This window comes from Dipodomys spectabilis, unplaced genomic scaffold, assembly GCF_019054845.1.
Source record: "Dipodomys spectabilis isolate Male_0828 unplaced genomic scaffold, ASM1905484v1 ptg000354l, whole genome shotgun sequence".
Classification (NCBI taxonomy): Eukaryota; Metazoa; Chordata; class Mammalia; order Rodentia; family Heteromyidae; genus Dipodomys; species Dipodomys spectabilis.
In genome coordinates, this window is record NW_024871031.1 from 623,730 (window position 1) to 642,809 (window position 19,080).

Here is a 19,080-nt window from a genome sequence, read left to right on the forward strand (position 1 = left end):
TGCAGGAATGGGTGAGAAGGGTTCACCACTGAGCCCCTGGCTGGAGCAGTGGGAGCCACACAGCCCCACATCTGCACTCATCCTCTCCCTGGCGGGAACCTGGTGGCTTTAGTCAGAGGTGGGGAACAGCACCTGTGCCCCTTCCTTATTGGGTCTTTTCCGTTTTTCTGGGAATGGGGGGTGTTGGATGCAGAAGATAGGCCTCCCTTGCTGTGTGAGCCCTTCTTGTCTGTGCGCAGTCACCCTTTCATCTGAGGAGGGTCCCAGAAAAGCCAACTAGGGAGGTGAGGGCACTGGGGGTCAGATAGTAGGTGAATATGTGGGAGGAACACACACCCTCAGACACACATATACCCGGCCTATCCCCCCACCCCAGCTGTCAACAGTACTCACAGGGTGATCACATTTCCCAGCTCTGCCAGCGTCTGCTGGTGCTCCCTGTCTATCTGGTCTCCTAGTCCTCACCAAGAATCTGCCCAGTTGTGCAGAAGCATCTAGGCTGGAAGTAGGAGTCTGTCCATGTATGTAGCCTTTAGGACCACATCCATTTCCTCAACAGTGCCCCCACCCTGGGTCAGACACTCGCCTTGGGACCCCATGACCCATTGCTTGTTTCAGTCCTGGCTCTGAGGAGTCACCAGTCTTGGGATTCCTTCACACAGTGTCCTGGCCTAGGGTTTTAGTGAATGGGGAGTTAAGGCTGGTTGTTCCCAAGGGGAAGGGTCTGGCCCTGGAGAAGGGGAGAGGCGGGGTCTTGGTGTGTCATTAGAGTGGTACTCTCCTTGTGTTGGAGCCCTTGGTTCTGACAAGGGAATGGAGAATGGGAACCCATGTGCTCCAGCTAATACCTTGTCCCAGATGAGGAATCAACAAACTTAGGAGAGGTACTACTCTGAGTCTGTGTGTATGTGTTTGTGTGTATGTGTGTGTGTGTGTTTGTGTGTGTGTGTGAGAGAGAGAGAGAGAGGGAGAGAGAGGGAGAGAGAGAGAGAGAAAGAGAGAGAGAATCTTTCTCTTGTTCAGCCTGACTGTCCTCAGGTGAGTGATCAGTTGGCAAATTGCAGGTGCTGCATGGAAGAGTCATCTGTCACCATTCTGGAGGTGTGTGTGTGTGTGTGTGTGTGTGTGTGTGTGTGTGTGTGTCTGTGTGTCTGTGTGTCTGTGTGTCTGTGTCTGTGTCTGTGTTGGGAGAGCAGAGAGATGAGAACAATGAAAATATATTTAAGTCACCATGTCTAAAAACAGCAAAAGCATTTTATTTCTCTCTCCGTGTCTGTATTTGTTGTTGTTCTTTCTTCAATACCAAGTACAAGCCCAGTCACAATTTTTGTTTTCTCCTTCACAGTTTCATGGCTCCTTTATGAAAGATTTCAGTAGACATTACTTTCCTCCCCTTTCCACCTCTCTCTTCCCCCTATTCTGTCACCCACAGTAGCTGCTGGGCCTGAGTGGGCCTCCCCTAGAAGAACGGTGTGAACCCTGGACTGGAGTGGACCCCTGTCTTTATATCCCCAGACAGAAGTTTGGTGAGGCGAATGAGATCACAGCCACACTCTTCCAGCCAGACACTCTGCTCTTGTGTGTTTAGTTGGAGGTAATTCAAGGGTTTGGAATGTGTCTGCCCAGCATAATTAGGGAAGAAGATGAGGGAAAGGATAGGGCAGGGGCTGTGTAGCTATGAGGTTTTGGAGATTGGCGGACAATGTGACATGGCAGATGGTTCACCATGGCAGTGGATGAGAGTGGAACCATATCTAGGGCATTAACGGTCTCTGTGGGCATCCGGGCACAGGGCTGCGGGCACCCACTGGTGGTGATGATACCCTCGTGGGCCAGTGCCCAGTGTCAATCCTCCCTGAAGTCCTGCAGAATCTAATCTGTGTCCCACCTGGGCTGTTTCCAGCTGGGCAGTGGTAGGCAAATCCATTCCCCCTACTGGAGCCCGCTAGGTATCAGGAGGTGGCAGTTAGCTAGGGCTCGCTGAATGCCAGTTTCTGTAACCTGCTATACACTGTCTGGAAGGAAAAGGGGACCACTGACTTTGGAACCCTTTAAGTTTGATTGGGACAAATTAAATACCACATTTTCCAGGATTTTTAAATATAAGCTGGCAATTTCCACTAATGCCTGGGATTATGGATCAAATTAGATGGATGATTTCAGCCGGCAAACAATGATGTTCAAAGTGGCACAGGCAGAGTTCCCAAGCCAGATTGTCTCCTGCTTTGAAGGTTGTGCCTTAACTGCCTTTCTTTGGCAGCTGTTGAATCTACCTAGGGTGACCACCCCACTTGAGGACATTGTGGGGAGCAGAGAATGTGACCTCTCCATCCCCAGCCTGCCAGTTATGAGCAGAGATGATTCCCAGCACCTGTACTGGACTCTGGGAGATTTAGAGAACCCAGGCTGCCTCAAGGATCCTTCCTCTGCAACATGAAACCTAGGGGCCAGATGTGATGGATGATACTGGCTGGCCCCAGGGGGAGGACAGGAGGCCCCTTGAGCCAGGCCTTCAGCTGACAGCAGCCTCATTCACATGTACATGGGGAATTGAGTGCCACAGAGCTGGTCAGCTGCTGGATAGAGATCTTTGAGAAGATAGGCATCCCAGAGGCCCTGGAATGTAGCAAGTACATAGTGGCTCACACCCTCAGAGCCAAAACAGTTAAGTGTGGTGGCACCAGGAGGGGGTAAGACAGAGGAAGGAGAACTGTGGGAGAGCTTCATAAAGCTTCATTTCCCATCCCCCACAGAGTATTCTTACCTGAATCAGATGGGAATTTTCTGTAGTATTGTCATAGACAGATGTTCATTTATGTATCCAACAAACCATTACAGTGTGCACCAGGCTCTGGGGGGTCATAGACAATGAAAAGTTCCAGGACTGGTTCCACAGCCCATGTAGAAACCTTGGATTGATGTGGGTGCCAGTGCTTCAAGCCTGTCATCGTAGCTATTTAGGAGGCTGAGATCAGAGGATTGAGGCTTTTGGCCCAGGCAGGAAAGCCTGTAAGACTCTTGTCTTCAATTAACTACCAAAAACAAAACACCAGAAGTGGATGTGTGGCTCAAGACATAGACTGGTAGCCTTGAGAAAAAAGGCTGTGGGACAGCACCTAGGATCTGAGTACAAGGCTCAGGACTGACATGAAGAAAGTAAAGAGAGAGAGAGAGGAGGGAATGACAGAGGGAGAAAAAAAGGAAAGGAAGGAAGAATGGAGAACACGCACGCCTTGGTTTGGAGTCCCTGGATCAAGGGAGCCAATAATTCAAAATTTCTGTAGGGACAGTTCCTGAGACCAAAGCCAGTATGTAGGACCAAGCCAGTGAACCCTCAGCAATGTCATGCCATTCAGGAGCTGTGTGGTCACCGACTATAGAGGGAACCAGCCTCGAGTTGAACCTAGGGCACAGGATGGGTCACCAAGTTTCAATTATCACCAGCCACATCAAGTTTATTTTCTGGTCAGATAAGAAGAAAGTTTCCAAGGGCTAGGAAGGTATTGGAGTGAGAGAGTTTCAAGGGGGGGGTGGTCAAAGGATAAATAGGAATTTGAAGAGGAAGAATAATCCTAGGTCACGTGTGTCAGGACATTGGAGACATGACCTCACCTGGCAACATAGACTACCAGCCTTTGATCCAGCCACACTGCTATTAAAAGTCTTGGCACCTTGGGTTCATTATTGACAACCTGGCTGCCGTTCACTGCAGGATGCCTGTGCAGTACATCCTTAGGGACTAGGAATTTCCAGGGCTCAATCTGACGATACCACCCCCGGTGTTCTTTCCTCCACCAAAGACTGAGGTAAGCATGCCACTGCCACAGGACAGCCTGGGAATGAGGGCAGGAAGTGGGTCTCTTGTCTGGCTCAGTCTTTATTGTAGATGGCAGATCTGGGATTCAGAGAGAGCAGGCTGAAGGTGTGGCAGATCTGGGTAGAGGCTGGGTGGAAAACCAGAGGCACTGGGCTCTGAGCAGGGTTGTTTCTCTGATAATACTCACAACATAGGAACATTTCTGGGATAGAGCAGCCCTTTGCACCTCCCCAAGAGGGACCTATATCTCCCCAGTTACCATCCCTTGACCAGGAAACCGTTTAGTTCCCATATCATGTGATTGGATAACTAGACCTTACCTCAATGCCCAGTGCTGAGGCAGGACAGTGAGAGATCCTGAGTCTTTGATAAGGTCAGGGGATCTTCAGTATGAGATTGTACTTGAATGTCCCAATTTTGTGCATGGTCAGTCCCATCTAAGTCTGCCATGATGTAGTACATAGAATCTAGAGAATCAGAGCTGGATGGGGTCTGTTCTGGGAGTCCTGAGTATTATGTGTTAACTTTGAGCTACCATATGCCCACCTGTTTTCCTTTCTTGGTTGGGCCTATGCTAGCAAAAGCTTGAAACTAGGGCATGGATCTTACCTTTTATGCTCCATGATAGCACACTACCATTTGAATCACAGCTCCACTTCCAGATTTTTTGGGTGTTTAATTGGAGATAAAGTGTTCTCACGGGCTTTGCTGCTAAGTGGCATCCAACTGCAGTCCTCAGATTTCAGTCTCCTGAGGGGAGAGGATGACAGGAATGGAAAAGTTTCTTTGACTGGGTGCCATCAGCTCATGGCTGTTATCCTAGGTACTAAGGAGGTGAGATCTGAGTATCAAGGGTCAAAGCCAGCCTGGTTAGGAAAGACCCTGAGACTCTTACATAAAAGGAATTGCCAGAAAACCAGAAGTCGTGCTGTGGCTCAAGAAATGAGTGCTTGCCTTAAGATGAAGTCCTCAGGGACAGCACCCAGGCCCAGAGTTTAAGCCTCACAACATAAAAAAGAAAGAGAGTAAGACATCTTTGCCTTCAAATAATGGTGGTGGTGTCGGGGTGTGGGGAGGTTGCTGTGTTTGGGAGACCAATTGCTGGCCTCACTGTACAGACAAATGTAAGAACTCCTCAAGTTTGTCCCAGTTTGAAGCCACAGCTTCAAGAGGACGTGTCCTTTAACAGGCAGAGAGTGGGCGAAGGAGTGCACGTGTGAGATTGTTTTGTCTTTATATCCTCCATTGAAAGATAGATTTGGATGCTGGGTATCAAAATCTGAAGTGAAGGGTTGCAAAATGTTTGTGGCCTGATGAGATGAGTTTCCTCTGTGTATATGAATGTGGCTGAAGCCGGAAGCCACCAGTGGCTCACAACTCTCATTCTAGCTACTCAGAAGGCTGAGATTTGAGGACCGTGGTTACAAGTCCGCATGGGCAGAATAGTCTGTGAGACATGATGATAGACCACTAGAGAACAGGAAGTGTTGCTTTGGCTCAAGTGGGAGAGTGCTCACATTCAGATGAATTGCTGAGGGACAGCAACTTGGCCCAGAGTTCAAACCCTTTGACCAACAACAAAAAGAAGTGACTACGTTTTCCACATAGCAGTGTGTATGATAGGAAATGCCATGCTGGTTTATGAGACATTCCAGATATGTGTGAGTCTCAATGTTTTGTCTACAGTGAGTCTGATGTCAGTACTGCCACCTTCTAGGGGGTGGGATCTGATCCTAATTGAGGGAGTTCACGTTTCTGTTCTCAGGGACTGCTGAATCATTGGGCTATCCTGTGTGTGTGTGTGTGTGTGTGTGTTTGTCTGTCTGTATGTATGTCTGACTGTGTCTGTCTCTCTGTCTCTGTCTCTCTCTCTGTGTGTGTCTCTCTGTCTCTGTCTCAGTAACTTTTTGAATGTGTGCTGGAGGAGATGGCTCAGTGTCTCCATGTGGCTGGGACCCAAGGTGACCCTCTCATTCTGGAGGTAGTCTGTGTGTCAGGATCATTCTCACCTGGACTGTGGAACTAGATCCCTTTGGTAAACCCCTCTGTGCCCGGGGTAGACCGTGATGGTTACTCATTGTCAGTCTGTCTGGTGAGTCCTTCCCCACTACCCTCTGCTAAGACAGTTAAAGGAAAGTGGATGAGGAGGCATCGCATTGTCCAACTGCACAGCACTATCCCGAGCCTCTGATCCTCACTGCCACCTATCTGGCTAGACCCTGATTATAAGAAACAGAATTCACTCTATGTCTCCTTCACGTTGGTACAGTGTGTCATTTCAGGGAGAGGGAGCAGTGTGCAGAGGAAAGACCCTAGATCCAACACCTCCTGGGGGACATTTGTTCTGTGACAGCGCAAAGTCATTGCTGTGGATAAGGAGGAAGCCGGCATAAGACTGAGACAGAACAATGCTCAAAGGTAGGTAGGCTGTTGAAGTATCAAACCCACCCAGGTCTGCTTCCCACTCACAAAAAGGAGGATGCATTTCAGGTAGCCCAGCACTGGCCCTAGGGGATCGTGGTGGTAAGGTGACAGTGGCTCTCCCCTGTCATCCTGGCTATTCGGGAGGCTGAGTTCTGATGGTCATGACTCAGAGCCAGCCTAGGCAGGAGAGTCTGTGAGATTCTCATCTCCCATAAACTACCTTCTCCCCCCCTGAAAAAAGCCAGTTGTGCTGTGGCTCAAGTGATAGAGCCTCAGCCTTAAGTAAAAGAAGCTCAGGGATGACAATGAGTCCCTGAATCCAAGACCTGCGACTTACAAAAAATAAAATGAATGAATAATGGGCACTTGTTATCTTACTACCAAAAAGGATGGATACATTCTTCTCTGAGGTACTTCTATCCAACGGTAAAGGGCTTCCCTTAATGTTCCTCTAAACATCTCCTTCTCTCTATTATCTCTCCTGTCTTCAGTTACAGGATAGAATTCAGATCATTCCACTTGATGTGACCTTAAGTACCCTCTCCTATCTGCCTTTCTTGGGGTGGGGATCCTGGATGTACTCACCACTGGGTGAAAGAAGCTCCAGAGTGATGGGGGTAGGTATCCCTGAAATTCATACACACACACACACTCTCTCTCTCTCTCTCTCTCTCTCTCTCTCTCTCTCTCTCTCTCTCTCTCTCTCTCTCTCTCTCTCTCTCTCTCACCTAGACCAACACTGACTAGCCTTTTCCAAAGATACTTTATCTCCTTGGGTTAACTGAACTAGGAGAGTAACTTGATCCCCTATAAATGACTATTTTAATTAGGGCTTGCTAGCTGACACGAGATAAACATAAGCTCAAAGGAAAACTTCTGGAGCCAGTCTGGCTCAGGCTCACACTTGACATCCTTGCTCCTTGGTAGGCAGAGATCTGAGGATCACAGTTCGAAATCAGCCATAAGCTGGAAAGCCGATAAAAATCTTCTCTGCATGGAACCACCAAAAATCCAGATGTGAAGCTGTGGCTCAAGTGGTAGAGTAGCAGCCTTGATCATGAAAACTCAGAGAGAGACCGCTCCTAGATCCTCAGTTCAAACGCACACAAGATATGGCCCCATTTGTTGCCCACAGGCTCCCTGGGCCTCAAGTGCCCTCTCACAGAGTTTGATACCACACTGGTTCCTGCGGTAGTGTATCAGAGGCTTCAGAAATTGGGTGGTGAAAGCCAGGCCTTCGCCTTCGTGGACTGTCAGCCACACTAGCTGGAGGCAGACCATGACAAGGACAGCAGCCTACAGAGCAGAGAAGATCCCCCTCTGCCAGGGTGATTGGAGTGGGCTTCTTAGAGGCAGCACTTGAAAGAGGGTCTTGCTTAACAAGGAGGATGTAACAGGAAGCACAGAGAGAAGAGATGCCATAGATAAAGGACAACATAGCAGATCGTGTTCTTTTCCAGCCAAGGCTGCTGGTTAGATACTCCGTAAAGATGTGTAAGACTGTCCTGAGACAGGCCCAAGGGGTCATAGAAGAAGAGCTATCCAATGTTGGGAATTTGTCTTAGCAGTAGTGGGCTCACCTAGCACACAGGAAACCCTGGATTCGATTCCTAGGTGCCACATACACAGAAAAAGCCAGAAGTGGTACTGTGGATCAGGTGGAAGAGTGCTCACATCAAGCAAAAGAAGCTCAGGGACAGCGCCTGTACCCTGAGTTCAAGCCCCAGAACTGTCAACATAAAACTTCCCTCCAAGGGACCTGGGTGACGGGTGGATGGTGTGCCCTGTAGCACTTAGTAGATCCATCCATGCTTTGTGTCTCCTTCTTGACAGAGGGGATCTGGACACTCTTTCTGCCATGGGCACCCCTGATCCCCATTATCAGCAACCCTCCCAATGTCTTCCAATGTGAAATGGCGCAGCTGGCCCCAGAAATTCTCAGGTATCAGTTGGTGAGGTGGGGGGATAAAGGGCAGGCCTAAGAAGTCCTAGTGGATCCAGACAACCAGGCCACCCAGAGGATGTGGATGGGAGCTTAGAAATGGGTAGTGATGTGAAGGGGGCCCTTTAATGCCCATGGCCCTCCCCAGATTCTGAGCCTCCCTTTGCTGTCTCTGAGGGAGGTAGAGGAGGGTCTAGGTGGTAGTGTCTAGAGAAGGACTAGTTGGAAATTGTAAAGAATGAGACACCATAAGCCATGCGCTGATGGCTCACGCCTGTCATTCTGGCTACATGGGAGGCTGAGATCCAGAGGGTCTTGTTTCCCAGCACAAGAAGTAAAGTCCAATGAGAGTCTCATCTCCAGTCTCCAACAGGAAGTGGTACCATGGCTCAAGAGGAAAAGCACTGGCCTTCAGCAAAATTCATCATCAGGGACAGTACCCAAGCACTAAGTTCAATCCCCTCATCCAAAAAAAAAAAAAAAACAAAAACAAAAAAAAACAAGTAAGAAACACACCCCTTGCTTGCCAGAGATGGTGAAGGAGTGGGGTTGCTGTGGTTGGGACACCAGGTTCTGGCCTCAGTGTACAGCCATTTCTACGAACTCCCCAAGTTTGCCCGAGTGTGAAGTTATAGCAGGCTGGGAGTTGTCTTACCAAGAACTCCAGAAGTTGTGGCCTATCGTAGGCAGGTAGTGGGCAAATGAGAGCAGGGTTGGAGGGTAGTGTCGATTATATTCTCTCAAACCAAGGAAGAATGGCTTTGCGTACTGGTGTCAAAGTCTGAAAGTGAAGGGTTGCATGTGCTTTATGGCCTGACAAGTTGGATTTCCCCTGGTTGTAAGAACGTGGCTGAAACCAGGCACTGCCAGAGTCTCACAACTGTCATCTTAGATACTCAGGAGGCTGAGATCTGAGGATCACAGTTCAAAGCCAGCTTGGGTAGGAAAGTCTGTGAGACTTTAACTCAAGTGAAGCACCAGAAAACAGGAAGTGGTCCTATGGCTCCAGTGGTAGAGTGGACAACTTCAGGTGTAGAGCTGAGGGATGGCACGCAGGCCCAAAGTTCAAACCCCATGACAGATAATAATGTGGCTGAGTTTTCTTCATAGCGGTGTGTACAGTAGGAAATGCTATGTTGTTTTCTGAGCCATTCCAGATGTGTGAGAGGCTCTGAGTTTTATAAACATTTGGTCTGAGGATGGTAGTGCCATCTTCTCGGAGGTTGTGATGTTCAGTTGCTCAGGGACTGCTGAGGCCTTGGGCTACCCATGTGTGTATGTGTGTGTGTATGTGTGTATTTTTCCCTCATCATTCTCTGCCCACTTCCTGGGTGCTTGTCTGCCTCTTCCTGACCTTGGATGGTGGCCTTCCTTAATAACAGCCTTGTCTTTAGTCCCCTATCATGGTCTACAATGAGTCCTAAATTGCCAGAGACCTGCATTTTCCAGCTTTTCCTTGGGACCCAAGTCTGGCTGTCCATATCTTTGTCCTCATCCAGGGGATACTGGGTCCTCAGGGCCAGCTGGCATATGTTCTTTCCTGCCTCTGGGGGGTCAGGGTCAGTCATGCTGTGTCCTGTCCTTTTCTCAGCTGGACCCCTGGCTGCATGTTCAACTCCCAGCAGGCTGGTAGTGGTGTGGGAGAAGGGTGGTTGCCAGTGGATCTTGCCAACTCGACCTTGATAGCTAACTGAAGGCTCCCCAAACAAGGATAATCTGGGGCTACATGAGAGGTGAGGTCAAGGTGGCTTGGATGTATTGTTTGATGTCTAGGAAATGTCAATATACCTTATCGTAGGCAAATCTATCTTCTGGCCCCAGCTGGGCCTCTCAGGTCCTTCTAGACATTTCCGGATGCCCAGAATACAGAGGCATATACTTTAGATTCAAGGGCCAGTGAACTGGGGGATTAGAGACTGGTATAGCCAGTACCTCAATGTTCTGGGGCAATAGTTTTGACCTGGATGAGCTGAGCTACAACTGTGGAGCAGTCCTGAGTCATAGTCACAGTAAACTCTCAAGCCAGATCATGTTGTTTCTCCCTAAGTCCTTCTTGGGCTGAGGGGTTTGGGCCATGGCAGTAAGTTCCATGGTATCTGCACCTTGATCTCAACATGGGGCTACTGGATCAAGGGAGATACACTAAGGCTGCTCCTTGGTAGTCAGCTCATGATTGCAGACCTTCATCTACCCCCTTTCCCCAAGCACTGGAGAGGAAAGCAGGGCACCGAGCCCTCAGACTCCTGGGATAGCTACTGCTACAAGCAGCAGCCAGTTGGCTGTGGATTCCTGAGCCTACAAAACTTTCATGAGCCCAACTCAACACCTGCCGAAGGTCTGACTGTCAAATTTGCTCTCTTGTGATACTCGTGTAACTGGGCATTATCTGTTGTAACATCTTATGCTCCTGCCCCTCCTGGCTCCAAACCGTGGTCTGACACAGTGATTTACTACTCCTATCCACATTGCACCCATGACAGATGCCATTCTGATGATCTTCATGCCCCAAGGCTCGATACTTCTCTGGTACTGTGGCCTGTTGTGTAGGTAATGGCCCCCCAAAAGGCTGCTACCAAGAATTGTAGGACACCTAGACATTAGGAGACCCTCAGAGGCCCACTGGAAAGTACTCTGCCTAGAGCTACAGAGTAAGGTGCAAGCAGGCCAGGTATTGGTCATGGGGCTTGAACTCTGGGCCTGGGCGCTGTCCCCCAGCTCTTCATCTTACCACGTGAGCCACAGAGAAACTTCCGGTGTTCCGTAGGGTCCTTGGAGATCAAAGTCTCCAAGACTTTCCTGCCTCGGCTGGCCTTGAAATGTGATCCTCACATCTCAGCCTCCTAAGGAGCTAGAAGGACAGGCATGAGCCACATGTGCCTGGATGATCTGGCCTTACACCACAGTGTACTAGGAGCTCCTGAAATCTTTTCTTTAATTTTCCTATGCTAGTATTGGGGCTTGAACTCAGGGTCTGGGCTCTGGTCTCTAAACTTTTTCCTTCGCTCCATTTCTGGATTTTGGTAGTTAATCAGCAAGAAGAGTCTCATTAACTTTCCTCTACTGAGCTGGCTTGACCCTCGATCTCTATCTCAGTCTCCTGAGTAGTTAGGATTTACATGGGTTGAGCCACTGATGGCATTGTGCTAGAAGCTTTTCTAAAATAAGAGTTCTTCCCTGCATTTGCCCTGACTCCTCCAAGCAAAGAAGGCCTGAAGATCAGGAGCTGTGAAAACAGGTTTCCAGCCACAGGAAATGGCTTTGGGTCCCTGGCGAAAAGCCAAGCTAATCTTCCCCCTGGGCGCCATTCTGGGACCTCACCCTCTGCCCTGTGACTCAAGTCAACTTTGACCCAGCCTTGAATTTCCTGCCAGACTTTTCTGAAGCCATAGAACCTTCATACCACGCACACCACGTACTCTACCGCACACCTCAGGACCTTTGCCCATGCTATACCTTCTGCCTGAGGCTGTCTGTCTTGTACCAACATATTAGAACTACTGTGGAATTTTGTCACTGGGTATATCACTTCCTGGAGCAAGTCATTTCTTCCCTTCTCCATCTTTTTTTTTTTAATATTGAGTTGCTAGAGATGGAACTTGTGCAGGCCGACTGGTAAATGCTCTATATTGGGGTGTGTGTGTGTGTGTGTGTGTGTGTGTGTGTGTGTGTGTGTGTGTGTGTGTGTGTGTGTGTGTGTGTATGCCTGTCCAGGGGTTTGAATTCAGGGTCTGGATGCTATCCTATCCTCCAGGCTAGCAGTGTAGTACTTGAACCACAGCTGTACTTGTAACTTTTTGGGTGTTTAATTGGAAAAAAATTCTCATATTGACTTTCCTGCTTGCAATTGGGATCTTCAGATCTCATACTCCTGAGTAGATTACAGTTGTGAGCCACGAGCACCTGACCTCTACCCTCTGTCTTACCTATAACCTCGTCCCTCCTCTGAGTTCCAGTATAATATGTCTCACCAGGCTCAATTTTTTTGCCAGTCTTGGGGCTTGAACTCAAAGCTCATACTTGGGAGAGACTGTAAACATGTGAAGACTGTGACAAATGCTGCACTTAATTATGTATCATGCTTCAACACTTAATAAAATGTTAATTAAAATGAGTCAATGCCCTAAATTATTGTGTATAATTTTATAATAGCTGTGCAAAATATAATATTATGTGTATAATAATACTAAATACAATATCAAAAATTAATCAAAGAAAAACAAAATAGAAAATCAATAATAAAAATCATAATATGAAATTAACATGCATATATAAGTATATATTATGTATTAAACATGTATAGAAATATTTCTTCCTTTGCAGGGCTTTCATTCGGGTCCTGGGAACTCTAGAACTCTATCCTGAATTTCTTTCCCTCAAGGACAGTGAGCTACGCATTCACCCATGATGCAAAAGAGGTACCTGGACGGTGAGCTCAAAAACTAGCAATGGCAGAAATACTGGCTCCAGTTCCACGACAGTGACTTAATTTTTTTAATGGAAGCAGTTATGTTTATTCAGTTCCATACTGTACTTAAAAAAAGCAGTGTAGAGTTTTGTACAGCTATTCAAACATCCTTCCCTTACCTGCAAAGTGCTTCTCTGAAAACTACATTGTCTTTTTTTGTTGTTTTTTATTGTAAAAATGTTCTACAGAGGGGTTACAGTTCCAGGAGCAAGGTAATGAGTACATTTCCTATTGAGCATTGTTTACTCCTATTGTGTTTTCCCCCTACCATCCCTTCCCTCCCATCTCCACAACTACCTCCCCCTGCCGAAGTCAGAGACTTAGTTTTTCATTTTTGGTTGGCACGGGGTTTGAACTCAAGGAATGGCAACTCTTTGTTCACATTGCTACAGATTTACCAAGACCCTGAGTTCAAATCCCAGGCTAGGAAAGAAAACTGGCAAAAATTCCAAACCAGGGAGCTTCATTTTTTAAAATTTAGTTAAATAGTTAATTTTTTATATGTTTTTGTTTTCTGTTTTTATGGCCAAGCATGGCACTTGAACTCAGGTCGTGGAAACTCTGCTTCAACTTCGATCTCACTTGGCTGGGGTGCACTCATTGGACCCATAGCCGATCATGAGATCCTTGGGCCAGAGGCCTTTCAGGAAGAAAACAAAGTTGGAAAGCACCAAAATGGTGAGCTGCAGAGAGCTTGGGTTTTATTTTTTTTTTTCTTTGCACTGTGACCATCCTGGGTCTGAATGACAAAGCTGCAAAGTGGACCTGACCTGCCATTGCTGGTGGCTTGTGGGCCATCAGTGAAGCCATAGGCCAACCTGTCAACATAGGCTCTGTGTTCAAATCCTAGTCCTGACACCAATAACAGGAGATCACAAGAGACTCATTTCTATGCATAGGAATACCGATTTAAAGAGTAGTTTATGCATGGGCCTACTCTAATATTGTATGCAATAATCCTAGAGTGCTGATTGATCTTCATTAGTAGTTTATTATGTTTGAAAAGAATAATATTCCTTCAATGGTCGTATAATAAATACCTAAGAGTTGGTAGGAACATAGTAGGTGTCCTTCTATCATAGATAGACGGCCATGGAACTCTTTACCAATATATATTTATTTGTATACCTCCGTCTGCCTATCCATGTATCGCTTTTTGGCCAAACCTGTGGGTCCATTTCAGAGCCTGGGAACCACCTGACATCTTCATTGGCTAGAGGCTACCATGCTTAAACTCACTCAATCATGAGTTGGGCCTCCTAGGCACTAAGTTCAGATCCTGGGACTGCCAGGCATGATGGAGAAGACATCTAACATCTGGATGTTTTGTGATAAGATGTGAACAATGTAATAAACGGTATAGGTGTCATCAGAGTCAATAAAATAAATTATAAATAAATGAATGAAACAAGAAATAAAATAAATAACCACACCAAATACAATATGGACTGAACATCTGTACGGAAGTATAAATCACTTTGAAAATATATATAAGGAGGGCTGGGAAGGTGGCACAATGGTAGAGCTCTTGCCTTGCATGCATGAGGCCCTGGGCCCGATTCCTCAGCACCACATAAGCAGAAAAAAAAGGGGGCAATGGCGCTGTGTCTCAAGTGGTAGAGCACTAGCCTTGATGTGCAGAGCTGAGGGACAGCGCCCAGGCCCAGAGTTCAGGCCCACGAGTGGACCAAAAAATAAAGTATATAAGGAGGATCTTTTCCAGGCCTGAGGTTTGAATTCAGCCCCCCTATGAGGAGGGAACTGCGGGAGATCCTGAGATACTCGTTTGTGAACCTGGGATGAGTCATGGAATGTGATCGATCTCATCTGTGAATGAGTAATTTGTGCATGATGTAAGTAGGAAATGATAGGCAAGACTCATGGGGTATCGATTATTTGTATAGAACAGTTGATGAAGCATGACAATAATCATCACAGTCATGAAATGGAGGCATCAGGAAAGATGCAAGAATCGGTAGTCACATAGATTGGATTCCACCACAGGTTACCACTCTCCTATTCTATACAAATGTGTACTTACTTGCATACTACCTTCACCTTATATGAATGGATGACTGTTGTGCTCCCCGCTCTCCCCTTGTGGGCGGGGGCTCATTCGTAGGTCCTTGGAATGGCTTACCTCCTTCGTGGCTCAAAGGTTGGTGTGCTCGCTGGTGTGCTCATGTGGACCCATTCACCACTTGGTCCTGCTAGGGCTCGAGTTCAGATTCCCCGCCCTGCCAAAAGATTCATCTTGATGTCAGAAGTCAATCGTTGCACCTGTTTTCTTTCCTGTGCAAGTCCTGGATCTCAGCAAGGGTGAAGAATGCATGGGCCACCCTGTAGTCATGGGAATAAGTTATCCATGTCAGCCCAATTATACCTGTCATCATATAAACAAGAAAATACATAATACACCCATGAATAGCATACAAAATAAAGAGAATAACTACACTCAATGCACTATGCAGTCCACACACGGATGTGAATATACATCCCAGGTTTCAATGATAATTGAGGACTATTTTGGCCTTCCTGGGGCTCGATCTCAGTTCCTGGGAATGGCTCAGCTCCTTAGTGGCTCACAGTCGAGTGTAATCATGTGGACCCATTGGGCAGTTGGGCCTCCTAGGCCCCAAGTTTGAATCATAGCACTGACAAAAATTCACCCTGATATGAGAAGCCAGTCATTGCACCTGTTTTCCTGTACTGTGAAAATTCTGGGTCTCAGCTAGGAAGGAGAATGTATACGCAACTCTATACTCATGGGAATAGGTTGTCATCCAGTTCACCACAGTTATATCTGTCATCCTATACTCTAGGAAATACACAATACATCAATGAACAAGACACAAAACAAAGAGAAAGACTACATCAAACGCAAGATGCCTCCCACTCATGTTTGGAAATATAGATCCTCTATTTAATTATGAGTTTATGACTATATTGGCCCCCACCAGGGCTCCATCTCAGGTCCCAGGAATGGCCTAGTTCCTTAGTGGCTCACAGCCTGGTGTGCTCACCATGACCCATTCACCAATTGGGCCTGCTAGGCTTTGAGTTCAAATTCCTGCACTACCAAAAGATTCATTCTGATGTCAGAAGCTTATGGGGGCACATGTTTTCCTGTCCTGTGAATGTCCTGGGTCTCATTGAGGATGGAGAATGCTATCTAGGCAACTCTTAGCCAAGGGAATAGGTTGTTATCCATGTCAGCACAGTTATTTCTGTCACCATATGCAATAAAATACACAATACATCCATGAGTAAGACACAAAATAGAAAGAATAAGTACACTGAATGCAAGATGCATACCACATCTGTAGTTAAAGAGAAATCCTATATTTAAAAAAGGTGGACTTGCTATTTTGTCCAGTGCTGGGGCTTCAAATCATGCCCTGCATCAGGCCTGACATTCTAGTCTTCAAAAATGGTGAGCTTCCCCTTCCCCCACAGTGCAACAGAGTTAGAGTTACCCAGACCTGAGCTCAAATCCCAGCACTGACAAAAGATTCATCCTGATGTCAGAAGGCAGTCGTTGTGCCTTTTATCCTCTCCTGTAAAAGTCCTGGGTCTCTAATACGATGGAGAATGCATAGACAACCCTATAACCATGGGAACAAGTTGTTATCCATGTCAGCACAGTTATACCTGTCACCAAACTTATTAAAATACACAATACCTCCATGAAATAGAGACAAAATAAGGAGAATAATTGCACTGAACACAAGATGCTGTCCACACATATTTGTCATTATAGATCCTATGTTTAAATTATGAATTTATGACTATAGTGGACCATCCTGGGGATCAATGTCAGATTCTGGGATTGGCCACACAACTTAGTTGCTCACTGGTTCATATGATCACCTTGACTGATGGGCCAATTGGTTTTGCTCTGCACTGAGGTCAGATCCCAGCACTACCAACAAGTGGATCATGGAGTAAGAAGGAGAGTTTGAAACTTTTTTCCCTTTTCTCTGAGAATCCTGGGGGTCAGGCATGATGGAGAACATTTCTACAAATCTAGATGTTCTGTGATAGGTTGTCATCAATGTAATAAACAGAATGGGTTTCATCATAGTAAAATCAATGGTAAATAAATGAATAAAACAAAAGATACAAGGAACAACCACACCAAACATGTATGGACTGAACATCTATAAGTAAGTATAAATCCTATGTTTACAATATATATAAATAATATGTATTTCAGGGCTGGGTCTTGAATTCAGGACTCGTGAACAGGCCTGACTTTTTATCTTCATGTAAGGTGATCTTCCGTTTTATCCACATTGCTGCAGATTTACCCAGATCCTGATTTCAAATCCAAAGCCTGTAAGAATAAACTGTGTGAATTGCAAGTCAGGGAGCTAATTTTTTTCTCAGCAAAGGACTTGAACTCAGGTCTTGGCAAGTCTGCCTCAGCTTCGATCACCCTAGGATGGGGTGAAGCCACTGGACACGCAGGTGCTCCTGTGATCCTAGAACCCTAGGTTTTGCAGGGAAGACAATGCACAGAAAAAATGTGGCCTTTTATGTTTTATTCCTTTGCACAGTGACCCTTCTGGTTCTGAACGACACTGTTGCAAATGGTACTTCACCTTGCATTGCTGAAGGCTGACAGACTATCAGGGAAGCCATAGGCCCATGTGGCAACATAGGACCTCATTTCGAATCCCCGTCCTGACAGCAACCAGTGGCAAGAGATACTAAGAAACTGGTTCCCAACCAATGGAATAACACTGGAATTTTGCCAGTGTCACAGTTGAATGAGTTCATTGTGCATGAGGATCCTATAAAATTGAACAGCATCATTTAAGAAGGTTAGTTGATTTTATTTAATATTTATGAAGCATTAAAAGAATATTATTACTTACAGGAACACAATAATTTCAGGACACTGAGTGCTTTCATTAATAATTTAAGGATTTAAACAATAACATTAATTACATGGACACATAATGAATACTGAGGAATTGGTAGGAATATAGTCTATATAACTGAATAATGTATAGACATCTCTGGCACTCCATAAAGATATATATTTATTAGCATACTGCCATCTGCATGTGAATCTGTTTTTATTTTGTTAACTCCTGGGGCTCATTCTTAGGTCCTGGGAACATCCTGTCAGCTCAAATTGCCCCAGGATGGCCTGTTGACACTCACCCATTCTCCTTGCTTCACAAGATTTTGGCCACACCACCATTCTTTCTTGTTTCTTTCTGTCCAATGGGATACAAGAATGCTGCCCACACCCACATTCCATTGCTGCCAGGTAACACATTTATTCCCTGTTACTTTACACCACTACCAGTAGTTGAGGAAGGTAGAGGTGCCTGAGTGTTGCAGAAGAGACTTGAGGTGAATTTGGAGTATAGTAGGAAATTAATGCCCCTACCCCACCCTTCCCCTTCCCTCCCTTCATGCGGTGCTTGGTTTCAAAACTCAGGCACTGGTGTGCTGCCAGCCGTCCTAAATCCCCGACCTGGTCCCTGCCCCTAGTCTTCTGCTCTGGGCCCATATGTCTGCATTGCTGCTGCCATCTCTGCTGCTCCACTTGGAGCAGCTGGCAACAGCTTTTCTCAGCATCACAGGTGAGTAGCCACCCCAACACCAACTCAACCCTGGTCAAACATCCTTCTGGGGGCACCATGACCCCCCTAGTTTTTTCCTCTCCCCGGCTGTGATGATCCATCTTTCTGTCTTGAGCATTTCTGAGATAGAAACTAAATATATGCTCAGGCTGGGCTGGATCGCTGTACTCCTCTGAAAGATATGCTCCACCAAGCCTGGTCCTCTGTAGTTGGGATGGTAGACTTGTGGCACCATGCTCAGTAGTTGGTTTAGAAGGATTATCCCAAACTCAGTCCATAGCAGTGGATTCTTGACCACACGTGAAGCTCTTGGTAGGGCTTCAACCATTGGACCTCATTATCCTCACAGGATAGTTGTGAGGAAACAAGGGATTTATACAGAGAGATCTCTGGAGAATGGCTAGGCAGAGAGGGAGCAGCCTTCAGATAAGGTTTTGGCAATTCTGTGAGCATATGACAGAAAGATACCAGAAAGGGCTCAGGTGGGGCCTGTTATTAATCATTGAACAGGTGTGGGATTATGAACCGAAACATGGCTCTCTTTCATTATTACACTATCGCCATGAGGAAGGAGATCCTTCACTTTGTTCAGTTTTGCAGCTGGGGAAACAGAGGCACAGACAAGCCAAGTGACCTACTTATGACCTCAAGTTCACAGGAAGCTCGGCCTGACTTCTCTTCTATGCTCCCTAGGACAATGGGTGCTATTCCATCCACTTCTTGTGGTGGGAAGTCCACTTCTTTTGAGTCGTGGGTCTTGAACTCTAGGATTGAGCACTGTTCCCGAGCTCCTCAGCTCAAGGCTAGCACTCTATCACTTGAGCCCACAGTG